The 13643-nt window shown below is 43.6% G+C and overlaps 1 protein-coding gene across 1 annotated transcript in view; it reads left to right on the top strand.

The window, feature by feature from the left end:
• Positions 1-13643, top strand: part of PIK3CB (phosphatidylinositol-4,5-bisphosphate 3-kinase catalytic subunit beta) — a 188295-nt gene that overhangs the window by 35780 nt on the left and 138872 nt on the right. Inside the window, exon 2 of the mRNA XM_025377335.1 lies at positions 3832-3936. The gene's annotated coding sequence lies outside the window, so the exon portion shown is untranslated. The remainder of the gene's footprint in view (positions 1-3831; positions 3937-13643) is intronic.

The following is a 13643-nucleotide window of genomic DNA, read 5'->3' on the forward strand; positions in this document are numbered from 1 at the left end:
GTGGGAGGATCCCTAGAGCCTAGGAGGTTGAGGCTGCATTGAACAGTGATCATGTCGCGGCACAACAGGCTGGGTGACAGAGCAAGACACTGTCTCAAAAACAAACAAAAAAACAAGAAAAGAAAAAAGATGAGGTTAGTTGTAGACAGATACCAGTTCATATAGGGTAGGTTATTTTTAATATCATGTAGGGTCTTAGTAGTTCATAGTTGTAATGCAGGTGGGGTTACAACAGGAAGCCTTTGGAAGGTTTTAAGCAGATCACTCCGGTGATCTGATTTATGCTGTACAAGGTACATCCTGGTTGATATGGTGCGCATTAATTGTAGAGAGGTAAGATTTGACTTGGGAGGCCAAGGTGGGCCTATCACAAGGTCAGGAGTTCAAGACCAGCCTGGCCAATATGGTGAAACCCCCTCTCTACTAAAAACACACAAAAAAAGTAGCTGGGTGTGGTAGCAGGCACCTGTAATCCCAGCCTCTTGGGAGGAGAATTGCTTGAACCTGGGAGGCAGAGGTTGCAGTAAGCTGAGATCGCACCACTGCACTCTAGCCTGGGCGACAGTGAGACTCAAAAAAAAAAAAAAAAAAAAAGGTAAGATTTGAAGTAGAGACGCAGATTTGGAGGGTGTTGGAACAGCATAGCCTCAGCCTCCTGAGTAGCTGGGATTATAGACATATGCCACCGTGCCCAGCTAATTTTTGTATTTTTAGTAGAGATTGGGTTTTGCCATGTTGCCCAGGCTGGTCTTGAACTTATGGGTGCAAGTGATCCTCTGGCCTCCCAAGTAACTGGATTACAGACTTACATCTCTGTGCCTGGCTTGGTGAGGCTTTTGTTCAGAAGAGACAGGAGGATTTGTATAGCTAGAGGAGAAAAAGTTGACCCTGACCCTGAGAGAAGCAACATGGAATTATGGAGAAAATATCCTTTTTCAAGGGGACTAGTGTTAGAGATCTTGGGTTGATGACTTTAGTGAGGTGGGCAGTGCTAAGGTCTTAGTTCCAGAGATGATAAAAGAATAGGCCCTGTTATTGTGTGTTTGTGTTGATAGTATTTAGGCCCTATTTTGGTTCATTTATTTACTAATCTGTGTATTGTAGTAATAAATTATCCTGGAGTTATAAATACTTCTAAATACGAAAAAACAGTGGAAAATCTGTCTCCCACCTATATCCCTCAGCTGCCCTGTTTCTATTCACACCATTCCTCCAACACTCCACCCCACCCAGGAAACTATTGTTCAGTTTCTCATGTAACCTTCTAGAGTTTCTTTATATAAATAAAGACAATAAAAATACAGATTCTGGGCCCAGCGCAGTGGCTCACGCCTGTAATCCCAGCACTTTGGGAGGCCAAGGTGGGTGGATCATGAGGTCAGGAGTTCAAGACCAGCCTGACCAACATGGTGAAACCCTGTCTTTACTAAAAATACAAAAATTAGCCAGGCTTGGTGTTGCGCGTCTGTAATCCTAGCTACTTGGGAGACTGAGACAGGAGAATCGCCTGAACCTGGGAGGCAGAGGTTGCAGGAGCCGAGATCATGCCACTGCACTCCTGCATGGGCAACAGAGTTAGACTCCGTCTCAAAAAAAAAAAAAAGCCGGGCACGGTGGTTCACGCCTGTAATCTCATGGGAGGCCAAGGTGGGTGGATCATGAGTTCAGGAGATCGAGACCATCCTGGCTAACACGGTGAAACCCCGTCTCTGCTGAAAATACAAAAAATTAGCCGGGCGTGGTGGCAGGCGCCTGTAGTCCCAGCTACTTGGGAGGCTGAGGCAGGAGAATGGCGCGAACCCGGGAGGCGGAGCTTGCAGTGAGCTGATATTGCGCCATTGCACTCCAGCCTGGGTGACAAAGCGAGACTCTGTCTCAAAAAAAAAAAAAAAAAAAACAGAAAAAAAAAAACAAAAAATACAGATTCTGGCCAGGTACAATGGCTTGGGCATGTAATCTCAGAACTTTGTTAGGCCAAGGCAGGTGGATCACTTGATCCCAGGAGTTCAAGACCAGTCTGGGCAACGTGGTGAAACCGTCTCTACAAAAAATACAAAAATTAGCCGGGCGTGGTGGTGTGCCTCTGTAGTCCCAGCTACTTGGGAGGCTGAACTGGAGGATCATCTGAGGCCAGGGAGGTCTAGGGTGCAGTGAGCCGCTATTGTGCCACCACAGTCCAGCGTGGGCAACAGGCTGTCTCAAAAACAAAAACAAAAACACAGATAAATAAATAACTACAGATTCTTGTTTTTTTCTATCTTTACCCTACAATCCACCAATCTCAAAGGTAGCATATTATAGCTGTTATTTCGCAAATTGGTTTTCCCACCTTCCCCCTTGCACAGTGTGTTTTTCACTTAAGAATACAGATTTACACAGACAATCTTTCCATAGAGTGTATAGGATTTTTTTTCTTTTTCTTTTTCTTTTTCTTTTTTTTTTTTTTTTTGAGACAGGGTCTATTTCTGTTGCCCAGGCTGGAGTGCAGTGGTGCGATCTTGGTTCACTGTAACCTGGGCCTCCTGGATTCAAGTGATCTTTCTACCTTGGCCTCTGAGTAACTGGATCACAGGCACATGCCTCCACTCCTGGCCCTGGATTTTATTTTTAGGAGTAGTTTTAGGTTCACAGCAAAGTTGAGTAGGGGTACAGAGAGTTTTCACATACACGCATTACCCTACACAGTCATAACCATACCGACACATACATAGTCTCCCCCGCTATCAACATCCTGAATAAACAAGTTTGTTATTTTTGAGTTCACCAATTTTCTTACTTTTGGAAAAACAATCAGCTTAATGTACTTTGAAATTGTTCTGAAATTTGTTTTATAATGTTCCTCTCATTTAAAAAATTCGTCTTCATCAAAAGACACCTTAAAGAAAGTGAAAACATGATGCACATTTTGGGAAAAATAATTGTAATATATGTAATAGGGAATTAGTGTCCTAACCAGGGCTGGCTTCATGGGTGTGCAATCTGTGCAGTCACGCAGGACCCCTCATTTAGATGGTTCCTGTGCTTAGTTTATTGGTAAGCTGTCACTGTCTTGAAATTCTTAATTTTTGAAAAAGTAGCCCAACATTTTTATTTACTTATTTTAAAATATTTTTATGGTGAAAAATTTATATTTGGAATTTGCCAGCTGAACTCAGTTTAGGTTATTCCAGTTTTGTTGGCAACATTCAAAGTATCATAGTCAAGAATCTGTTGAACATATGCCTTCTCTCTGTCAGATCCGATCCTGTGTTGACCTGGGCCATGTCAGTGTCCTAGAGCTTCTTCACAGCTTGTTTGATCTGGCGCTTGTTGGCTTTGACATACACAACTAATGCAAGTGTGGTGTGGTCTTCCGTCTTCTCATTGGTCAGGGTTAAGCCTGTTTTTCTTGGGAGTACTCTTCCTAGGATATTTTGGCTGCAGTGTCTTGGGGCAGCCTGAAGGTGGGTAGCATGCAGATATCTTTCAGCAGTGTGTTTTTGGCTTTTGAAGCCTTTGTTTTGGCTTCAGCTTTGGGAGGGGCCGGGCTTCTTTTTTCTCTTTGGTGCCATCTTGGTGAAAAGGCCTCACATTTTTATTTTGCATTGTGCTCTGCAAATTATGTTGTCTGTCCTGGTCCTGAATATATAAAGCCTAATAATTAGAAAAATCCAATCCAATAAGAAAATGGCCAAAATCTGAGAGCAAAGATCTTCAACCTCATTAGATCTTCAACCTACATATTTTAAAAAGTGTAGCATTAACAAGCGATTACATATATAAGTAATAAAATTTACCTGACTTAATTTAGGCCATTTAGATTAATACTTTTGTCTTCAACCTTTTTTGTAGTGTATGTTTTAACTGGAAAAAGTCTTCCATGAAAACGTCACTTTTAAAAAATAAGTAATGTCATCTGTTTTCCTAAAAGACTGAAATGGGGGTGATCATTCTTAGGTAAGTATCCAATTTTGTATTTGTAATTATTTATATATTGGTTAGAGTATAATTTTTTTTTTTTGAGGTGGAGTCTTGCTGTGTTGCCCAGGCTAGAGTGCAGTGGTATAATCTCGGCTCACTGCAACCTCTGTCTCCTGGTTTCAAGCAATTCTCCTGCCTCAGCTTCCTGAGTAGCTGGGATTACAGGCACATGCCACAATGCCTGGCAAATTTTTTTTGTATTTTTAGTAGAGATGGGGTTTCACCTTGTTGGCCAGGCTGGTCTTGAACTCCTGACCTCAAGTGATCTGCCCACCTTGGCCTCCCAAAGTGCTGGGATTACAGGCATGAGCCACTGCTCCCAGCAGATTATAACTTTTAGTTAACCTATATGGTAGGGAGTGGGAGTGGGGGGATGCTAGGTCTTGTTTGAAGATAGTCTGTTATGGAGGATTGTGTTTCCTACAGAGTTAAGAACAGAGCTTCATGAAGCAGAGAAGAGGGTCAGTAGTGTTGAAAGCTCTTTAGGCAGGTTAGTTGAAAACTGAAGAAACTTTTGGATTTGGCATTTAGGAATTCATTGATGATCCCAGCAGGGACCATTTCAGGATGCTGTTTATGGCTGAAAATCAGCTTGCAATGGAGTGAAGAGTAAAGAGGAGGTGATAAAATCTGAATATTTTAGCTAATTTATTTATTAAACCCATATGTGATATAGTTGCAGCCATCACTTCCTTAAGCACTGGAGTTATAGTTAGGGTAACCATATATCTGGTTCAAATCTCCTATAGATCAATTAATGCCCAATTATTTTTATTTTTATTTTTTTGAGACAGAGTCTTGCTCTGTCATGTAGGCTGGAGTGCAGTGGCATGATCTCGGCTCACTGCAACCTCTGCCTCCCATGTTCAAGTGATTCTCCAGCCTCAGCCTCCCGAGTAGCTGGGATTATAGGCATGTGCCATCATGTCGGCTAATTTTTGTATTTTTAGTAGAGACAGAGTTTCACCATGTTGGCCAGGCTGGTCTCGACCTGCTGACCTCAGGTGATCTGCCCGCCTCAGCCTCCCAAAGTGCTGGGATTACAGGCACGGGCCACTGCACCGGGCCTTTTTTTTTTTTTTTTAAGACAGAGTCTCATGCTCTGTCACCCAGGCTGGAGTGCTGTACCATAACCTTGGCACACTGCAACCTCCACCTCCCGGGTTCAAGTGATTCTCCTGCCTCAGCCTCCCAAGTAGCTGGGATTACAGGCGGCCACCACTATGCTCTGCTAATTTTGTATTTTTAGTAGAGACGGGGTTTTACCATGTTGGCCAGGCTGGTCTCGAACTCCTGACCTCAGGTGATCTGCCCGCCTTGGCCTCCCAAAGTGCTGGGATTACAGGCGTGAGCCCGGCCGAGATAATTTTTTTTAAGAAAATGGGGTCTCAGTCTATCACTCAGGCTGGAGTCCAGTGATGCGATCACTTCTGGGCTCAAGTGATCCTCCTGCCTCAGCCTCCTGATGGGATTGCAGGTGTAAACCACCATGCTCACCCAGCAAGAGGTGATTTAAAGTATACAAGAAGATATGCATAGGTTGTACGCAAAGACTATACAATTTTATATCAGGAACTTGAGCATTTCTGGATTTTGGTATCCACAAGGGTCCTGGAAACAATTCCCCACAGATACCACAGGTGACTATATATTTATTGTTTATCTTCTCTGTCCTCATTAGAATATCAACTCCATGAGAAATGGACCTCTGTTTTTGTTCACTGTTGTAACCCTAGCAGGTAGCAGAGTTCTTGGTATATTAGTAGATGCTCAGTAAATATGTATTCAATATATAACGGTCTCCAGTGCCTTGGTGCATACCCTTTATCAATCCTGCATCTCATAGACAGTTATTTCAACTACCAGTGTCAAATTTCTCATGTTCACCTAAAAGGTTATGCTAGCTAAATTCATACTGCCTGCCATGTCATGCTAGCTTATCTCAAACTAGGCCTTTACTATTGCTCAGCAATCATATTAAGTTTCTCCACCGTCGTCTCTGGCCTGGTCAGTTGCAGCAGCCTCTTAATTGACCTTTGTGCTTCGATTCTGCACCTGTAATTCATCTTCAATAAAACAGAGGACTCTAAGGCATATATCATATCATATCACTTTTATGCTTAAAAATTTACAAGATGGCCGGGCACGGTGGCTCACGCCTGTAATCCCAGCTCTTTGGGAGGCCGAGGCGGGCGGATCATGAGGTCAGGAGATCGAGACCATGCTGGCTAACACGGTGAAACCCCATCTCTACTAAACAACATACAAAAATTGGCCGGGCGTGGTGGCGGGCGCCTGTAGTCCCAGCTACATGGGAGGCAGAGGCAGGAGAATGGCGTGAACCCAGGAGACGGAGATTGCAGTGAGCCGAGATCGCACCACTGCACTCTAGCCTGGGAGACAGAGCGAGACTCCATCTTTAAAAAAAAAAAAAAAACAAAAAACTCACAAGATGCCAGGTGCGGTGGCTCACGCCTGTAATCCCAGCACTTTGGGAAGCCAAGGCAGGTGGATCACCTGAGTTCTGGAGTTAGAGACCAGCCTGGCCAATACAGTGAAACCTGATCTCTACTAATAATACAAAAAATTAGCTGGGCATGGTGGTGGGCCTGTAATCCTAGCTACTTAGGAGGCTGAGGCAGAAGAATCACTTGAACCTGGGGGGCGAAGGTTGCAGTAAGTTGAGATCGCGGCATTGCATTCCAGCCTGGGCAACAAGAGTGAAACTCTGTCTAAAAAAAAAAAAAACCCCAAAAAAAAACCTCAAAAGACTTAGAGTCTAAACGCCTTACCACAGCCACAGAATACTACGTGGCCTGGCTCTGCCTACTTCAATATGAAATTTTTTTAAGAGATGTGGTCTCAGTATGTTGCTCAGGCGGATTTCAAACTCCCAGCCTCAAGCGATCCTCCTGCTTTGGCTTCCCAAAGTGCTGGGATTACAGATGTGAGCCACTGTGCCCAGTCAAATTCTTTAATCTCATCTCATGACACTATGGTCCTCATCCACCTTATTGCAGAAACACTGAAATTCTTTCCATTCCTCAAACACAATCAGCTCATTTCCACTTTGAGGTTTAAACTTTTTTTTTGAGACAGAGTCTCGCTGTGACGCCTAGGCTAGAGTGCAGTGGTGCGATCTCGGCTCACTGCAACCTCCGCCTCCCAGATTCAAGCAGTTCTCCTGCCTCAGTCTCCCGAGTAGCTGGGATTATAGGCATGTGCCATCATGCTCGGCTAATTTTTGTATTTTTAATAGAGACGGGGTTTCACCATGTTGGCGGGGTGGTCTCAAACTCCTGACCTCACGTGATCAGCCCACCTTGGCCTCCCAAAGTGCTAGGATTACAGGCGGGAGCCACCACGCCCGGCGAGGTTTAAACTTACATAGCTTGATTTTCTTTTAGCTTGGCTAAATTCTTGTCTTTCAGATCTTAATGTCACCTCCTCAGTAGAAGACAACCAGTGACTATCAACTGCCATATTTTAATTCTTTTCATATCACATTACAATTTAGTATTGTTTTTGTTCACTCCAGTGATTAGCTCCACAAGGACACTAATCTTGTCTACAAGAGTGCCTGGCACAATGCAGGTGGTCAGTAAATATTTGGTGAATTTGGTAGCTGCCCTACAATGTTTTTCCTAAATGCTTTCTTCTCCCAGGATCCCAACCTCACCACTAATTAACTATATGCCGAATAGATAACCTCAATCCCTACATTATTAAAAAAGTAAGATAGGAAATCCTACACTTAGCTGGGTGTGGTGGCACACACCTGCAGTATTGGCTACTCAGGAAGCTGAAGTGGGAAGATTTCACGAGCCCTGGAGTTCAAGGTTGTAGCAAGCTATAATTGCACCACTGCACTCCGGTCTGGGCAACAGAGGTATGACCCTGTTGGAGGGGAGGGAGAGAGAAAGAGAAGGAGAAAAGAAATCCTACAACTTCTTCCTCTTTGCCTAAAAATTCCTTAGTATATCCTCTCTTCCAGTCCTCTAGTTTCTAAGCAGAAAGATTGCTACTCTGATAAGAGCTAAACCCTTTACCTGTGTCTTTGATCTAGTCAAACCTCTTACCTCTTCTGAGTAAAAACGTAATCACTCTCTTTAATATTTAAACTACATGCAAGCTGAGTACAGTGGCTCACACCTGTAATTAGCCAGGCATGGTGGCGAATGCCTGCAGTCCTGCTTACTTAGGAGGCTGAAGTGGGAGGATTGCTTGAGCCCAGGAGGCCGAGGCTGCAGTGAGCCCAGATGCCACCACTGCACTTCAGCCTGGGCAACAGAGCGAGACCCCATCTCAAAAAACAAAAATTATCTCAATGGTAACCTGGAAAATGAAAAAAAATTATAATACCTGATATAGTGTAAATGCCTTTTGAATAGGTGTTATTGTATTATTTAGGGAATAATGACAATAGAAAAAAGTCTGTACATGTTTAGTACAGGCACAACAGAACCATTACCTGATCCAATATTTTCTTTTGTTTTTAAAATTTTTTGAGACGGAGTCTCACTCACTTTGTTGCCCAGGCTGGAGTGCAGTGGCGCAATCTCAGCTCACTGCAACTTCCACTTCCCTGGTTCAAGCGATTCTCGTGCCTCAGCCTCCAGAGTAGCTGGGATTACAGGCATGCACCACCATGCCTGGCCCCCGTCCAATATTTTCAATTCATAGTTGGTTGAATTCACGGATGTGGCACCCACTAATACAGAACACACAGATATGGAGGGCCTACTATATAATATGTTGGGTGGTGATAAGTGCTATTTTGAAGATTTATACCTTGTTTGCTATTGTCATGAAGGTATGGAAATGTATTAGGGAAAGGTAGACATTGAAGGAGGGGTATGTTTACTAAGGTGAAGTTAGGGAAGACCTCTCTGATTAGGTGACATTTGAGTTGACAGCTCTAAATGAAGTGAGGGAGCAGGCCCTCTGGGTATTTTGAATAGGGTGGGGAGGGCATTTGAGACTGAAGGAACTTAAATACAAAGTGTTCGAGGCTGGACGTGCTTGATGTGTTTTATGAGCTGCACAAGGGCCAGTGGGACTGCACTGAAGTAAGTGAGGGTGGAGGTAGTAGGAGCTGACATCATCTTAGTGAATGTGGTAGAGGCTTGAGTCAGGTTGTAGACCAGAGTCAGGCCTTTGGTTTTTCTGTGTGATGGTGGAGCTGCAGATCCAGGAGTGAGGTGGGAGGTGAAAGGTCAAGCTGTGGCTGAGAGGTATAACTTGAGGCTGAAGAACTGTGAGGCCGCCAGGTACAGTGGCTCACGCCTGTAATCCCAACAGTTGGGGAGGCTGAGGTGGGCAGATCACTTGAGTTCCAGACCAGTCTGGGCAACATGGCAAAACCCCATCTCCACAAAAAATGTAAAAATTAGTTAGGTGTGGCGGTGCATGCCTGTAGTCCCAGCTACTCGAGAGACTGAGGCTGGAGGATTGCTTGAGCCTGAGAGGTGGAGGTTGCAGTGAGCCGAGATTGCACCACTGCACTCTAGCCTGGGTGACAGAGCGAGACGTCTCAAAAAAAAAAAACCAATGATGAGGTCAGATGTTTGAAGTATCTGAAAGTGAAGATGAGAGAAGAGGGTGTACCATAAAACAGATTTTTGAACACCGCAAGGAGGTAGGAAGAGTAGAAAAAGGTGAGTTGGACGCACAGAGGGCCTGTAAATTCATAATGGACAAGTTTATTTGGCTTCAGGTTTTTCGTTTTGTTTTGTTTTGTTTTGTTTTTGAGGAGGAGTCTCACTCTGTTGCCCAGGCTGGAGTGCAGTGCTGTGATCTCAGCTTACTGCAACCTCTGCCTCACAGGTTCAAGTGATTCTCATGCCTCCTGAGTAGCTGGGACTCAGAGTTTTTTCTTTTTTCTTTTCTTTTTTTTTTTTTAATTTATTTATTATTATTATACTTTAAGTTGTAGGGTACATGTGCATAACGTGCAGGTTTGTTACATATGTATACTTGTGCCATGTTGGTCTACTGCACCCATCAACTCGTCATTTACATCAGGTATAACTCCCAATGCAATCCCTCCCCCCTCCCCCCTCCCCATGATAGGCCCCGGTGTGTGATGTTCCCCTTCCTGAGTCCAAGTGATCTCATTGTTCAGTTCCCACCTATGAGTGAGAACATGCGGTGTTTGGTTTTCTGTTCTTGTGATTCTTTTTTCTTTTTTTTTGAGATGGAGTCTTGCTCTGTCGCCCAGGCTGGCGTGCAGTGGCACAATCTCGGCTCACTGCAAGCTCTGCTTCATGCATGGGTTCACGCCATTCTCCTGCCTCAGCCTCCCAAGTAGCTGGGACTACAGGCACCTGCCACCACGCCTGGCTATTTTTTTTTTTTTTTTTTTAGTAGAGATGGGGTTTCACTGTGTTAGCTGGGATGGTCTCCATCTCCTGACCTTGTGATCTGCTGGTTTTGGCCTCCCAAGGTGCTGGGCTTACAGGCATGAACCACTGTGCCTGGCCTCAGGGTTTTTTTGGGAGAAAAAAAAAAAAAGTGAAGTACACACAATATAACGTTTACCATTTTGCTTTTTTTTTTTTTTTAAACGAGGACAGGGTTTTGCCCTGTTTCTCAGGCTGGCCTCGAACTCCTGAGCTCAAGCAATCTGCCCATCTTGGCCTCACAAAATGCTAGGATTATAGGTGTGAGTCACTGCACCTGGGGAAAATGTAACCACTTTTAAGTATATAATTCAGTGGCATTAAGTACATTCACAAAAGTACATCACCCCTGTCCATCTCCAGAACTTTTTCATCATCCCTAACCAAACTCTATACCCATTAAATAATAAGTTCTCATTGCCCCCTCTTCTTTAGTTCTTGAGAAACCACTGTTTTATTTTCTGTCTCTGTGAATTAGACTACTCTGCTTCAGGTGCCTTGTGTAAGTGGACTCATACAATATTTGTCTTTTTTTTTCTGACTTATTATACTTGGCATTATGTTTTTAAGGTTCATTCATATTGTAGTATGTAGTAGAATTTCATTCCTTTTAAAGGCTGAATAGGCCGGGCCCGGTGGCTCACGCCTGTAATCCCAGCACTTTGGGAGGCCAAGGCAGGTGGATCACGAGGTCAGGAGTTCGAGACCAGCCTGGCCAACATGGTGAAACCCCATCTCTACTAAAAATATGGAAGTTAGCTGGGTGTGGTGGCCTGCGCCTGTAGTCCCTGCTATTTGGGAGACTGAGTGAGGATAAGCTCCTGAACCCAGGAGGTGGAGGTTGCAGTGAGCTGAGATCACGCCACCATACTCCAGCCTGGCGACAGAGAGAGACTCTGTCTCAAAAAAAAAAAAAAAAGGCTGAATAATATTCCATTGTATGTACACACCATATTTTTTTTTGTCTATACCTCTGTTGATGGTGACACTGGTGCTGTTTCTACCTTTTGACTGTTGTGACCAGTGCTGCTGTGAGCACTGGTGTACAAATCTGAGTGAATCCCTGCTTTCATTTCTTTTGCATACATCACCAGAAGTGGGATTATTAGATCATATTGGATCATATGCTTTAATTTTTCTTTTTGTTTTTTTCGAGGTAGGGTCTCACTCTGTCAACCAGGCTAGAGTATAGTGGTGCAATCATAGTTCACTGCAACCTCCACCTCCCATGCTCAAGTGATCCTCCCACCTCAGCTTCCTGAGTAGCTGAGACTATAGGTGCCCACCACCACACCTGGCTAATTTTTTGTATTTTTAATAGAGACGGTGTTTTGCCACGTTGCCCAGGCTGGTCTTGAACACCTGGCTCAAGCTATCTGCCTGCCTTGGCCTCCAAAGGACCAGAAACAGTAGGCACTCAACAATATCATGCTGGGATTACAGGCGTGAGCCAACACAACCCACCATATGCTTTAATTTTTTGAGGAACAATCCTGCTGTCTTCCACACTTGCTATATCATTTTATATTTCCACCAGCAATACACAAGAGTTCTAGTTTCTCCACAGCTGTGCCTGGGTTTGGTTTTATTTAAAAAACAAAAAACAAAAAACTTTTTTTTTGAGACAAAGTCTTGCTCTGTCACCCAGGCTTGAGTGCAGTGGCATGATCTTGGCTCACTGCAACCTCAGTCTCCCGGGTTTAAGCGATTATCCTGCCTCAGCTTCCCAAGTAGCTGGGATTACAGGTGTGTGCTACTAGGCCTGGCTAATGTTTGTATTTTTAGTAAAGACAGGGTTTTGCCATGTTGTCCAGGCTGGTCTCAGACTCCTGATCTTAGGTGATATGCCTGCCTTGGTCTTCCAAAGTGCTGGGATTACAGGCGTGAGCCACCATGCCCAGCCAGTAATATAATTGTGGTTTTGAATAATGGAATATTTTAAGTTTATTTCCTTAAAAGAATGTTTATCATACACTGTTTTCTAGTAGTTTTAGAAGTAGCACAAATCCTTATGCTCTGCTACAAGGTCAGAACTGGTGAAGAAACTTGTCTTCGGTCAGGCGTGGTGGCTCACGCCTATAATCCCAGCACTTTGGGAGGCCAAGGTGGACAGACCACCTGAGGTCAGGAGTTAGAGAGCAGCCTGACCAACATGGCGAAACCCCATCTCCACTAAAAATACAAAAATTAGCCAGGTGTGCTGGTGTATGCCTGTAGTCCCAGCTACTTGGGAGGCTGAGGCAGAAGAATCATTTGAACCTTGGAGGCGGAAGTTGTAGTGAGCCAAGATTGCACCACTACACTCCAGCTTAGGTGACAGAGCAAGATTGTGTCTCAAAAATAAAAAAAAGGAAAGAAAGTTGTCTTCTAGTTAAATTTTAGTGAGAGATTCTCACAGGAATTAAAATTCTGGGGCCCTAAAAAATCTTAAGTATGCTTTGCCATAAGCTTAAGGGACTGTGTCTATGTTACTTGGCTGTGTGTAGGCGTGAATTTGATCTTTTAGGATAGGACAGCAATTGAACAAACTAGACTTTTTTCTTTTCTCTTTCTTTCTTTCTTTCTTTCTTTCTTTCTTTCTTTCTTTCTTTCTTTCTTTCTTTCTTTCTTTCTTTCTTTCTTTCTTTCTTTCTCTTTCTTTTCTTTTCTTTTTTAAAAAAAGAATACACTTGTTAACCTCCTGTTTGGAAATTTTACAAGGAGCCAGAGAAATTTTCACTTTGGTGTTGACTGATTGATTGCATACTACCTTAACTGTTGGAAAAATATGTTCCCTATTCAGATGAATGATAAACCAGTAAAAGCTATTAAAGGGAAAAAATGTGATGGGATTACAGCTGCCACAGAGAGGTTTTTGAAGCTTTGCACTTTGTGTGCAATTGTCATTAAGATAATGGAAATTTTGAAAGATGATCTTAATGTCTTCAACATTGTTATAATTAGGCTTTTTTCTTGGTAAATGATATGTTTTAATTTGGAAAGTTTTCGTTTAGGAGCTTCTTTTTTTTTTGAGACAGAGTCTTGCTCTGTCGCCCAGGCTGGAGTGTGGTGGTGCGATCTTGGCTTACCGCAACATCCACCTCCTGGGTTCAAGCAGTTCTCCTGCCTCGGCCTCCTGAGTAGCTGGGATTACAAGCACCTGCCACCACGCCTGGCTATAGGAGCTTCTTATGTGAACACTATGAGTAAACAGAGTGGTATAGTTTAAACTTGCCTTCCGGTTTTTCCAAGTTCCTCTTTCTCCAATTCATTATCTTTGCCTCAGGGTTCTTTTTCATTAAT

This window comes from Theropithecus gelada, chromosome 2 (genome assembly GCF_003255815.1).
Source record: "Theropithecus gelada isolate Dixy chromosome 2, Tgel_1.0, whole genome shotgun sequence".
Taxonomy (NCBI): Eukaryota; Metazoa; Chordata; class Mammalia; order Primates; family Cercopithecidae; genus Theropithecus; species Theropithecus gelada.